Here is a 14,214-nt window from a genome sequence, read left to right as displayed (position 1 = left end):
TATCATTGGCATGTCACTTAGACTCGCATGCCTAGATAGATCTGTGTCATCCATGTACAGAAAAGGCTATGGGAAGGAAGGACTTGTAGTATATTTGTGGCTGTGTTATTCCCTGTGACTCACTGTTTTGGAACCAGTATGGACCCTCAAGGTGAATAACAAATCAAGCAGTAAAACAGTGTGACATGTTGCTGTTTCTGTCTCTGTTTGCAGGAGAAATTAGGATTTACTACATAAGGACCTTAGGTTATGAACCTGCTTGTAAAACACCCCATCAAGATGTGTGTATTTATACAGTTGGCTTTCCATATCCACGGATTCTTTATCCATAGATTTGACCACCCACAGTTTGAAAACATTCAAAAATATATAAATTCCAAAAAAACAACAACCCTTGATTTTGCCATTTTATATGTTATTATGCCATTGTATTTAATGGGATTTGAGCATCCACATAGTTTGAGGACCCCAAATGGAGGCCTTTTCCAGCAGATCTCAGTCCTTTGGCAGGTGTGTATAGGGAGAGGCACTCTTCAGTTATTGTGTTTCCAAGCTGTTCAGGGCTTTAAATGTTGTCACCAATGCCTCGAATTTGGACAGAGCTCCTCCTTGGGGGTTACATTGTATGTAGGTATCCTGCCAGTGAGACATGTTTGTTCAAAGCAAGTCTGTTTGAATTCTTCCCTAATACAAGACATCTTGAGGTGTGTTTAATCTCAAAGTTCTATATGTCTTGCTAGTAGGTGCTTCCCCTACTTTGCCTATGGATATTCTTCAGATGAATAATTCTTGGGTGTTGTAGTTCAGGTTGAGTCTCCCTTATCCTAGATGCTTGGGATCAGAAATATTTTAGACATTCCCTCCCCCCCCCCCCCCCCCCGCATTTTGGAATGGTTGCATATACATAATGAGATATCTTGGAGATGGGACCCAAGTTTTGGGTGTGGTGCTACTGTAGTACTGTAGTACAGTGCGCCTGCGTCACACGCGGACGCACCATACATGGCTTTCAGCATACGCTGAAAGCTGCGAGGGAGTGTGCAGGGTGCAAGGGGTGGCACGTCCCATTGAGAATAATGGGGCATGCGCCCATGGTGCGCCATGCATGAGCCCCGTTATTTTCAATGGGGCTCGAGCATACACTTTTTTTACGCTAGGGGGTCCAGAACGGATCCCCCATGTAAAAAAAAGGGCAGACTGTAGATGTATATCTTGATAAACTTGAATCTAAAGATATGGAATCCATGGGCTTCATGAAAATATTTATTGCATTGCTAGAAAGTCTTCACCTTGTATTAAGCAATTCTCCTATGAACAGTCCTCAAAGGAAAGAAAATAAGTATGCCTCAGAACAAGTCAGTAAGTAGAACATTTAATCCTCCTTCTTGTGCTTTGGTTGTTAAAGGTGCAGGAGGTTTACTTATGTCAGACCAGAATGGAATTTACTGCTGTGTTTTAATAGGCAGCTCAACAATGGCTTGATTTCTTGTAAGCTACCGGTAATATAAGGTTAACATTTTCCCCCATGAACAACAGTATTAACATCATTGTAAATACATATACAGTACTTCCAATAACTGGAAGTGTTTTTAGCTGTAAGCAGCAAATCCAACTGTTTCTTGTATATACAACAGTTTCCTGTGAATTTGTTTAGTTTATCAGGAATAAAAGCAACTGTGTTTTCCTCAAAGATTCCCTCCATCCCTGGTTGTTTTCTGTTATCCCTCCCATTTTGCTGCATTTCCTAAACAAGATTTAATAGAACAGGGATGGAGCAGGAACTCAAGTAAAATACCTACTGGATTTCAGTAGGACAGAGGCATCAAGAGATGGGTGCAACAGCATTGGGCTTTTCGGACATTCACAGTGGACACAGGGAATGAGACAATTGTATTTGTGCAAGGATTTGCGTTTGTACCAGAAGCCTTGTTTCAGAAATTTGGAAAAGTTCAATCACTGACACAACAGGGAAATTGTTCGAGAGTAATGCCCCAATTACTGTATATACTCAGGTATGTTTAGAAATTTTAGTCAAAAAAATTGATCCCAAAAATCTGAGTCGACTTATCCATGGGTCAATGTTAGTACTGTACTCTTAGCAAAAAAAGAAAAAGAAAAAAAAGGAACCATCTCCTTGTGAAAGGTGAGAGCTTACTCCTTCCTCGGAGCATCTAAAAGAAGCACTGATCCCCTTTACTCTCTCATCCACCCAGCCTTTAGTGTTATGCCTGCCAGAATTTTGTAAGTTCTTTGGCATTATTTTACTTGGCTCCATCCCTTACATCTTTTATTATATGCCCCTAAATTTTGTCATTGCCTTATCCACGGGATCATATCAAAATTTATAATTTTGGCCTCATAACCTGACCTTGGCTTGTACATGAGGTTGACTTCCAACACTGAGCTGTTATCATTGTGGATGCTCTTTTGGTCTAAAAATGTATAGTTCGCAAGCCTCCCGGATTCTGCAGCTGTGCTTTTTTGAATTCTGTAACGGGGATGCAATAATAAGGAAATTGAAAGTTTTGTGCGACACAGAGTTTTGAAAACAAAATAAATAAATAAATAAATAAATAAATAAATAAATAACTGTTTAGTATATCCTTTGTGCACTTATCTGAGTGTAAGTCTCTTTATACTCAATGGACTTGCTTCTGAGTTGACATGTTTAGGATTATATGCAGAATTTGTTAGAAGAACAATCCTGTGAATGTCTACTCTGAAGAAATTAAAAGTTCAATGACACTTATGCGCAGGTGGTGTGTATACAGGATTTTATCCTAAATCCTTTCATCCCTAGTAGCCCCAAAGTTTAACTTTTGTAATAGCTCTTTCTTCTTGGTTTTGCCTCTTTTTCTTTTTCCTTTCCCCCCCTATAATCAAACCCTGCTGTTGCTGTCTCAGCTGCTCCTTAGTAACACCACCTAGTTTTATCTCAAATAATTAAGCTGATACTATGTGCTTCTGTAGCCTTCTTTTAATATTGTTAATAATCATGTCCCAACTTCCTTTTCCCAGGATTTCCCTCATGTGTATATAATTTTGAGAAACATGTATGCTTGACCCTAGAGAGATTTCTTTTAACTGTGTTTTCACTTGCTTTCACTTTGCATAATCCTTTGCGTTCAGATCTGTATTTTATTAGGAATGAAGTCTTTCTTAACATTACCTTTTATGGATTTTTCCTGAGATGCTGTGCACTCTGTATAAACATTAATATAAAGAAGAAACATGTCTGCTCCAGATTTAAAAATAGATTTCATTAAGCAGGGATGAAATACTACCAATTGTAGCTTAGTACATGTAATTAAAAATTGTGAAAAAAATATTCCCAGAAACTTTTATTAACAGTTTGTGAATGATATAACACACCAGAATGCTGGATTGAGATTAACTGAAGTTTGCATTTGGTGAATGAATATTCATAAAAATGCCATATTTAATTATAGATTGACTACTGAGCCTTTGAGGAATACTGTAAATATAGTTGGGTTCAAAAGTTCCCTTTAACTGAACGAATGGAACCTTTGCATCCAACTCACTGTAAGTGACCATTTCACACCCAATGTTGTAAATATTTACTCATAATAGTATTTCCAATTGAGAAATGGAGACAGAGTTTCCCTTCATTAATGTATTTCCTTATATATGTGCTATGGTGCAAATATACACAATTGGTGATTTCCCCTCTTCTGTGTCATCAGAACAGCAGAGGAAAACTCCATTTTATTCCTCTTATGATGGCACTGGGAATTAAGTAGGTTTGTGACACTGGTCATGCTCAGAATATTTATTGTTGTTGTTGTTAAGTTGTTTTGATAGCCTCCTAAAAAATTGTAGTTGCCACTCTACATTGCAAGTGTTGATGTGTTCTGGTCTTGTTTTTAAGGTGATGCTGTGCTTTGGAAGCAGTGATCAGAGTCTGATTTTCAAGTATCTATGAGACAGTCCCACACCTCCAACATTTCATAGATGAGAAGCGAGCAGGTATGGCTGAGCAACAGTAGAATGTGGTCAAGTGGCAATAATTATTAACGAAGTGTGGATTAATTATTATTAATAAGGAATGCTAGGAGAGCCTGAAGCAGTTTGCTTTTGCATGAGCCTAATTGGGTATGGCAAACTTTCACCCCTTCTCTCTTCTTCTCCCTCTGCTGAGTTAACTGAGTACAAACTACTTTCACACTTTCAATTCAGTTTGCAGCAATTGAGGTAATCTGAGAACAGAGGGAGAAAGTGGGAGGAAGAGAATGAAGCTGGACCATTTTAAAAGCAGCTGAACAAGTGGGATGACAGAGCATTAATCTGGACTGTCTCTACCAAATTGGGACAGTTGGATTTTATGCAGTCCTGGTCTTGCTAGATTAACAAAAGATGTACTTTTTATGAAGAGTATATATGAGGGCTCTTGGTTGTATGAAATTTATCACTCCTCTGTTATTTTGAAGGTAGTTTAGTGCCACCACCCTCCTCACTTATACTGAGAAAAAAACTTGAGTTAAGTTGGGTTTGACTTTGCTCCTATAGTCAAAAACAAATAGCATTATGATATTTGTAAAAAATTTATTTGAAAATTAATCTCCCTTGTTGATTTATGAGAAAAACAAACGTTAAAATCAGTGGGAACCTGTTTAAAATGGGTGTGTTTTTGAAAACCATACTTTGGTTATATGTTGAATAATGTAAATGTTACACTTGAGTTAGTTCATTCTATTTATTAACCGCAATGCTCTTTTCAAATAATTGAATGTACAGCTAGCTGTGGACTCTGTGTGACTGTTGTTTCTTTCTTAATGTTATGGCTTAGAAAAACTTAATTCCAAAGAAGGGGAAAAACCTTTCTGGTTTAAAGCAAAATGTTGGAACTGGAGCTAATGTGTTTCCAACAGACCATCCCCTATATTAATTCAAAACATGGACACATTGATGGATCCTTCTGGTACTTTACGTTCTACCCCAAGTACCGCTACAACATACAGTATTTTACTAGTCATCCCACTACTTACATGGCACATTACTAGTGGTGTGGAGGAGCTGAAATGAAACATTGGCTTTGATAGTGTCAACATCTATAAAAAACATTTTTTCTGATGGAATCCAGTTGATCTGTACTTGGGGGAAGGAAATGTCCCAGGATCCCAGGAAAGTGTCATGCCCTGCCTCCAAGATGCTGGTGCAGATTCTCAGTGAGTATTCAGATGTAGTGACAAGGTGAGATGCTAGTGCCTGAGACAGATGGTGAGAGTCTCCAGTAGCCACTGTGGACACAGGCACAGATGGAGACACAGATATGGCATTACCTACGCTGGCAGAGCATTGTTGAGAGAAAGAGGGGTAGAGATGCTCTGAGCGTTTCTATCTAAAACACTGGGCAGTCAAAACAATACCTCAGGAAGTTACTGCTGACAATTAACCTTTGTGGTGGAAGCAACATTTGTGCCTCACATTCCTGTTTATGTTGCCTAATAGGCCCCTAGACCTTGCTCTGTTTATTGGGCACATTCTTGAATTTTCCTTTGGACTCTTGCCTGGATTTATTACTGGACTGTTAATGACTTGGACTGAAGTCCTTGTTGGTGATCCACACTTCTCCTGGTATTTCTCTCAGGCTCTATACCTGGTCTTGTTCTGAGATCAGAGCAGGGCAGAAAATTAAATATGTAGGATTCCACTTGTAAACATGGTGTGACATGCAGATATTTGTACCCTTATATTTAAAGGTTCCTTTCACTTGGGCTGTTAGTTCATCATGTCTCTAATTTTCAATCTTCCCTTCTTACGCAAACCTCTTTTCAAAAAGGTCAATCAAATCTTCAGCAAGGCCAATAAAACCTTGTTCCGTTGTTTGTGCTATCCTACTTGTAAGCACCTCATTTTGCAAAGTAAATAATCATACTTTATTCAGTTTTGAAACAGTCCTAGTTGATGGACAGAGAGATATAATGGTCCACAGTGTCAAAGACTGGGACACACCTTTTGTCTTCATTTGGGATGAAAATTCAGATGGAAGCAGGGAGTGTGAATGTGTCCATGTTTGCAATTTACTGGTGGGGTGATCAATGGTCCAAATTTTGTTGCTTTTGGGTGTTACAGCTCCATATCCTTAACTCTGGCTTATATCAGATGGTTTCTCTTGTTAGAGAATCCAATAGTATTCTTCTTGTGTTTATACCATTTACCTCAGGTGAAAGTTAAGGTACAAGAAGGGTTGATTAAAGTGATCATGTTTTGTGTTAGCATGCCCTTTTGCTTTAAACCAGATATATTTTTTTCTCTTTGAGAATTTCTATCCTTTTTCTAGTTTGAGAAAATGTAAGAGAAAATATATGATCACATGTGAGGTTTTAAAAAAACTATATCAATAAACAAAATTTCCAAAAAGAACTTGAGTAATAGAATGTAGCCATTGAAATGGTTTTGAAAATGACATTTCAGTGCCTTTAAAATGCTGAGTGCCATTGTGCTATTTACACTCAGAACTAAAACAAATTATGTCCCCATAAATCCCATTTATTTCCATGCAACATTTCCTGATATAAAGTGGTTAGGATCACAGCATTTTGTATCTAAGACATCTTTTAAAAACTCAGATTTCCTTTTTTCCTGACTGATAATTAGAATGCATCTTGATTTTAGAACTGTAAGAGAGAGTGTTTAAGAGTGTTGTTTAGATATCATTAAGAGATAGACTTTTGGGAAATAGTAGGTAGAAGCACAGTAGCATCAGTTGAAAGACCTGACCTAATTTAATCCTATAATGTAATGGATTGTTGTATGAATCAGTGTGCTTTTTTCTACCCTCTATGGGTGCTATATTAAATGGCAATTTTACATAAATTTGGTCGTTTAACAATTCTCCCTACTAATGCGAATGCAATTGAATTAGATTTTTTAGCATATTAATATTAAGAAAACATGCTAATTCTTTTCTAATAACATCCTTTTATATCTTTTAAGATATAGTGAAGACCACAACCCCATAAATGGTCAATTGATAGGAATTTACTTCAATAGGTAACATGTTTTAAGTATTTGGGGTGGTGTTTGACCAGTCAAGCCTCTTGGACAGCAGCCATTGATTATGCTAAGCAAAAACTTGAAAAGCAATAATAGGCACTCTCAGGCTCTGTAGGTAGAGGAGGATGCTTGGTTCAGCCAATTTTGGAAGGTTTCAGGGTAAAACATTTTCCCTAGATTTTATATTGACCTGCAATTTAAGGATTGGTCAATTAGAATTACTAAATGTTGTACCAAAAAAATAAATAAAAATAAAGTCCTGTTTATAGCTGGTTGCTCATTCCTCAGCATCAACAGCCTTAATGAGAGACTTGCGCTATGACTACCACCAAAATTATTTTGGTACACTACACAATTAACTAATTACTGGTGGGAGATTTTATTTTGTACCCCTTGTGATTTTTAAATATTAAAATAAGATGAGGTGAAACCCATCTTAGGGAGGAGTTTTGCCTTACATTTATTTGGTAAGCTTGGCTTTTCAGAAGAATATGTAAGGACTCTTGGTTTTTGTGCTATTAAACTCTCACTTAAATAAAGGCTGAGGATTTGATTGTATAAGTAGATTTAGGATTATTATACTGTAAGATCTGCTGATCTTTATGATTAGCTCTTTCTGACCCTCCCATCCTATTTTATTGATATTACAAACATTGATTGTAGAAAGGCCTTCACAAAGGGTAATTTCAATGTATTGTCACTTGCTGGATTAGAAGGCTGCTATAATGAGACTTCTTATAATGAAAGAGTTTGTCACACAAAAGTCAATTGAAGACACAGTACATGTGATACTTTGGTGTCCTATATATTTGGCTGAGCAGGAAAAGCATTTGCAGCTCATCTTGGGAAGCAGATCAGGAGAAATTAATTAACATATAAACTTGTGTATAAGTTGAGGAATTTGAGTTAAAAAAATAGATCTAAAAAACCTGGGTCAACTTATGCATAGGTCAATGTGAAAACAAGGTAAAGATGAGAAAAGGAAATGTTATTTGGAATTCCCTTGACCCGGGGGGAGCAGCTGCCACTTGGGGCAGTGGAGGGGCTTCCTCATGAGTAAGCCTGGGGGTAGAATCAGGGCCAAGCTGCACACAATACTGTGTGTGTCAGTTGCCTAGTCTGGTTTACATTTAGCGACATCAACTCTCCAAGGACTTAATATTGGAAATGGTAGTGATTCGGGACATAAATAAGAGTCAGGTGCTGTAGGCTACATTTCAGATGAAGGAACTAGCCAAACCACTTCTGAGTATACCTTGTCTAAGAAAACCTTATAAAATAAGGTGACAGGAGACTGGAAGGTGCATGAGTACACACACACACCTCTGTAGATAAGCCCATTTCAAGAAGGGAGGCCATGGATGTTATAAGAGACAATCAGTACTGTGTAACTCTAACATCTGCAAACTGAAAGTTTTTTATGAGCTTAGCTAGAAGAGAAGATTGTAATGTGCATAAGATAAGGGGGGTATGCTTCGATGGCTTTCCACTATGATGTAGGCATAATGGCTCCTACCTGCATATTTTCACAAGCTAGAATCTCTCAGTTTACCTGATACAGAAGGAAAGTTTTCTTCCTCCTGGGAGCACACATGCACAGGCAAGCCTGCAGTCAGACACATGGTGATTCAGATGGAGTTTAGATGCCTTTCATGCTTCTGTCACCAGCTTACATCCTGGTTTGTAATACATGAATCAGCTTTCAGGTTACAGATTAATGTAACATGAGTAAATTTGCAAGATGTAAATAGACAAGCCAAGGAACAGTAACTAAAAGATAAATTGGAACTTTATTGAGGCCAAAGCCTGATGAATACTTTGCTGCTCATCAAACAAGGGATGCAGTGAAACAGAATGGTAACTTTGACTCTTCAGATATTTTCAATTTATAGTTCCCATAATGTCTTACTATTAGTATGCTAGCTGAGGCTTCTGGTAGGTGAAATTGGAAATACCTGGAGTGCCAAGTCCTGATGTATTAGAAAAGGTCTCAGCTTGTTGTATTAGCTGATATAATTTTACCAAGTAGACCTTTTTGATATGTATTTCCCACCAACATATCTTTTGAATCCAAAGAAAATCATCAGTTTCTTCATAGGGGTTTTTACAAGAATAGCAGGAATAATCTATTTTTAGCAAACAGTACCCTCAGTTTAATGAAACTTTGATTATGTAGGTGATAGGACTGTGAATTGATTAAAAACTCCATCATGAGCATTGCGTAAGCTTTCCCTGAATGTTCATGCTATAGGCAGAGGATTACAAGTGTAGAGTTCCACACCACATATGCAATTTAGAGTATAAGAAAGAAATTACTATAATAAGTATAATATGCCATTTGAAATCTCCAGAACTGAATATACCTGATCTAATCTCAAGCAAAAGTGAGATTGCTTCTGTGCTCTGTGCTGCCATACGTCTGTATGTAGTAAGGTCAGGAGTATACCTTGGGCTTCCATTAATGAGATGTTCTGATCTCACAGTTAATGATATGTTTTAATCTTTTAAACATTATTGATGGCTTAATTCCATTTTATTCCATTGTATTGTATTTGGAAGCCATCTTGTATCCCCATTTTGGAGGGAAATATAAATGAAGTTAACAACAAACAACAACAACAACCCCAGAAGTGAGACAGAGCATCCAGTGGTAGCCAGGCAGATAATCTAGCTTGGTCACCTCAGTCAGAAGTATGTTTTTTTTGGCTGAGGGAGGGAAGAGAAAATAGTGGTTGGATAGGTGTTAGGGCTGGTCAAGAGGCAACAGTCACTCTGAAGCATCTAAATATCCAGGACCTGGGACCAAAAAAGCAATTGGAATTGGGGAAGGGGGAGGCAAACTAGAAAGTAAGGCCAAGAACAAATCTAGGTACTCATTGTTTTTACAAGACTCAGCTGTCACAGGAAGCCCATTATATTCCTTCTTGCCCAGAAAGAGCCAGTAGCCAGCTTGGATGGGAGGATTCATTCCAAGTCTGAAAAGTTCTTTGGTAAGAAGATGCCATTTTTAGTTCAGAACACAGGAATGTGTATGAAGGTCCTGAGTCTTCAATGAGGGACTACAGTTCAGTTCATCACACAATGCAGTGCTCAACGGTTTGTAAATGGCAGGCAATGGCATAGGTTTGGTTGTCCAGTGGGGTTTCCAGGGTCCAGACCCTCTTCTCTGGTCCTTAGGGTAAGGAATCTTTGGGAAAGGGCTGGTACAGGCTATCCTTTCTATTTTGCCAATTTCAGACCCAGCAATGTTTTTAGATATTTTGATGTTCTGGATAATGGCTTATACATAATGTTTATTATTATGAGAATGCCTAGCTGTGTATAATGCTGCTATAACAACACTTGGTATATAATGTCTATATAATAATGTGTTTAGACACTCTGAATTCTGTATAAAAATGTGTCTGAACTATATAGTCTATGCAATTTGAAAAAAAATCTTTTTTGAATGCATTGTTTTGTTTTGCTTTAATGAATAGCTAGAAAGATTATAAAGCTACGTAGGGCACATTCACACTACAGAATTCTAGTGATATTATTCCATGGTTCTTCCTGTGGAATCCTGGGATTGGCAGTTTAGGGAGGGACACGGACACATCTCATCATTTAGATCCTTCATTACATGTCCCTAAGTTTTACCCTCGATTTATCCATGGTCATATAAAAATACATAATTTTCACCCCCAAAACTTGACCTCAACTTATACATGAGGTCGACTTATTGTCCAGTATATATTACCTTTAAATATATTTTGTTTCTGTGAACTCCCAAGACTTACCATATATACTGGACTATAGTTTTGGACCACTTGCAGGCATGCATGCTGCTTGGAAAGCAAGTTGAGAGGAGGGGAAAGGGCCCAAGCTGACTATTGAATCTGGCTTGTGACTGTGAGCACCGCTTGCAAAGTGTCAGTCAGCTTGGCACCTTTCACCCCCAAGTCATTCAGTCACCATAATGCCTTTGAGGTTGTGGCCAGGTACCTGAGATAAACTGGGTGCTGTGTATCAGTCCACAAGGGACTTGTATACATGGAAGTCAATACCTCTCCCTCAGAAGCCAGGGATCATGAAGCAACATCCAAAAAGGGACTTGTGCTCATGGAAATCAATGACTCTGCTCCTTGAAAGCGGGGGGTCATGAAGTAGTGTCCAAAAATGGATTTGAGCACATGGAAGTCAGTACCTCTGTCTGTTGTATAAAATGACAAAATCAAGGTTTGCTTTTTGGAATTTATATTTTTTTGAATATTTTCAAGCCGTGGATGGTTGAATCCATGGATAAAGAATCCATGGATATGGAGGGCCAACTGCATATAACTAAATGGTCCATAGGAGTTTGACTCCTTTCAATGTAACACTTTAATCCTGTCAAGTTTTAAAACATATAGATAGATAGATTGTTCTGTAATCACGCTGAAGCCCCTTGGAATTCTTAGCCAAATGCAGAATTAAAGCCTACTGGTCTTTTGATCATATCTGTAATTTGGATGCTGATATTTTAAAATAAGGAATTAAGAAAATGTCTAGAATTATGGATTGCAACCAGACCATTAACCTTAAGGAAATACATTTATGCCCATTAGTGACATAGGTTACTTTACTGAGGAGTTGAACTGTGTGTTTAGTTTAATATAACACAGAGCTTATTAGACGGTTTATGAATAAATTGTGTAACATCACTGTATTCATTTCCTATAACTGTAAATTCAGCACTTTCTTGGTTATCTGTATCTTTTTGAACATCTCTGCAGTCTGTCCATAATTAACTCTCAGTAGGGCATGGTATTTCCATAAAGGAGGATATTGCCAGTGTTTGGCAGACTAATTAACCTTTGCTTCTGGAGAAGACTCTTAGCAGGTTTAGAGCATAGATCTGGAGTTTGGCTTGGCGCTTCAGTTGTGAACTCTATTTCTATGACTTTTGTAGCTTTTTAATATGACCTTGAAAACATAGCTAAAACTATAGCCTCTGCTTTCTTTTCTTTGATGCTTAGTTCATGTATTTCGCCGTGTCAATGTTTTTAGAAGAATGGCACATAATGCTAGGGTTTATTTTCTATGACAGAATGGCTGGTGTATCTGTTTTATTTGTTAGAATGGAACTAGTATCTGTGCCAGAAAGGTTTGTGGCATGATGAGGGAAACTTGCTTTCCACCAGAGCTTTATTATTTGAGCCCAGCAATCCCATTGGTAAAAGCACAAACTAGTTTTCAATGAACGATTTGCTTTATTAAATAATAAAGAATAGGGCCTCTGGCTGCAAAATGTGACTTCTGTGAAGCTTTAAGCCTACATGCTTCATGTTCACAAATAAAGTTTGCGAATTATAACGTGGTATGTAGGTAGTGGAAGGCCCAAAGCTCAGTGGTAGAGCACATGCTTTATAGAGTTATTTAATTTATATCCCACACCTTTCTTCCTATATGGAACCCAAGGGACTTCACAATAAACAAAATGCTAGAACTGTGGATAATACAAAAGTTTAAAAACCCGATTAAATAATCGTATTAAAAACATCAAAACAGTTAAAACACAGTAATAATGATAACAGAACAACACACTACAATTAAATATAATTTTGAAGTGGACAGTTAATCGTCAAAGACTTGAATGAACAAAAAGGTGTTTGCCTGCTGGGGAAAGAGAGCAGAAAGGAGGCCAGCTTAGCTTCATGTGGGAGAGAATTGCACAGTCTGAGAGCAACCATCAAAAAGACTATGTTCTGTGTCCTGCTTCATATGCAAAAGGTTCTGATTCAGTTCCTGTCATCTCTAGTAGACCTAGATAGAACTCCTTCCTAAATCACAAAAAGCAGTTGCTAGTCAGTAAACCAGGACTGGGTAACCTGGCAGCATTGAAATGCTGTTTCCTACCATCAGTACCAGTTTTTGGACCTCTAGTGCCTTTTTTGATCAAATGCGTTGGGGAGAATAATTCCTAGTTCAAAAAACTCCCTCACACATGGAGAAGATAAAACAAGGTGCCTTGTGTAGTACACAAGAGAACTGTGTCTCCTGGCTGTTTTTGGAAGCCCAAGTCCCCTTTCTTTGGTAAAAAAGAAGAAGAAGCAAAATGTGGGAGAGAGAGCCTCAAAGCTTGTAAAAACAGTCTTGTGGTTGCATCCCGCTGCCTGATCCTCACCCTAGTGTAGATAATATTGAGCTAAGTGGACCAATGGTCTGGCACAATATAACTTTTATTACTAACTTATGTCCTTCCAGGGACCCCTGACCACATGAACACATCTGCTGAGGAACATCTGTTCATCACCTATGGAACCCTAGGATGCTGCAGAGATATTTGATTTATGTGACAGAGACACGGGCCATTTTCTGTGATTGCCATGATCTGAGCATGTGTGCAGTGATCTTATTGAGGGACAATAAGATTCTTGATTGGAGGACAAGCTATTTTTCAGGGTAGCATATCCACCATTTGGCAAGAATGTTTGGGATTCACACCATTTAAAAACTAGAGTCTCGTGGTATTTTATGATACTGTCCAACAAATGTTTGATTGCATCTATTGTGTTTTCTGTGATAATATTCTGAGAGGAGGGGAACCCTTTTGTCCTTTCTTGAGAGAGAGAGAGAGAGAGAGAGAGAGAGAGAGAGAGAGAGAGATGACATCTGCTTCTACCAGATCAAATCAGACACTTCTTTGCTATAGGTAACAATAAAAAAGCTATTGCAAACGTGCCTAGAACATATCTCAGCAGTGACAGGCAAGAACAGAGTGCATGATATAAAGAGGGCTACATGCATAATTTAATAATTGCTTTGCTGCAAGCATGAGAAATATAATGTTTGATATTGAGAAAGCGTCACTTTCTTATGATGGATGTGGAAGAGAAAAGTGGGTTTCATTTTGCTAAGAATTCCCTGAAGGGGGAAAAAGTATTTTATTTGGCTAAGGATTCCCTGAAACAAACTGTTCAATTTCGAACATCTATCTTGATTCATAGTCTACCAGAATACTCCTTGTTAACAACTGAGGAGAATGTCTCCCTGAAAAAGGTTGGGTTCATATTCTGTTTTCCACGTGTAGGGGCTCAGTTTCATGGTGTAGTCGCAATGCAGATGGTTTATATGAAAAACCACATGGTTTCTTTGCAGTCCTGTAATTTTGTCTTGTGTCAAGCTGGTAGCATTGTTTGCGATAATTGTAATTGACAAATGGAGAGTGATGTTATT

At 38.0% G+C, this 14,214-nt stretch overlaps 1 protein-coding gene across 3 annotated transcripts in view; it reads left to right on the top strand.

Annotated features, from left to right (window-relative positions):
• APBB2 (amyloid beta precursor protein binding family B member 2) overlaps positions 1 to 14,214 on the top strand; it is a 198,729-nt gene that overhangs the window by 40,771 nt on the left and 143,744 nt on the right. For 2 of the 3 annotated variants that reach the window (XM_089525153.1, XM_089525146.1), the window contains exon 2: positions 3,890 to 3,987. The exons of the other annotated variant lie outside the window; for it this stretch is intronic. The gene's annotated coding sequence lies outside the window, so the exon portion shown is untranslated. The remainder of the gene's footprint in view (positions 1 to 3,889; positions 3,988 to 14,214) is intronic. 3 annotated transcript variants of the gene reach the window in all.

Source organism: Sceloporus occidentalis, unplaced genomic scaffold (genome assembly GCF_023333645.1).
Source record: "Sceloporus occidentalis isolate IW3139 unplaced genomic scaffold, rSceOcc1.0.p SCAF_5, whole genome shotgun sequence".
Taxonomy (NCBI): domain Eukaryota; kingdom Metazoa; phylum Chordata; class Lepidosauria; order Squamata; family Phrynosomatidae; genus Sceloporus; species Sceloporus occidentalis.
Note: the sequence above shows the minus strand (reverse complement) of the source record. Positions and strands in the feature narration are given on the sequence as shown.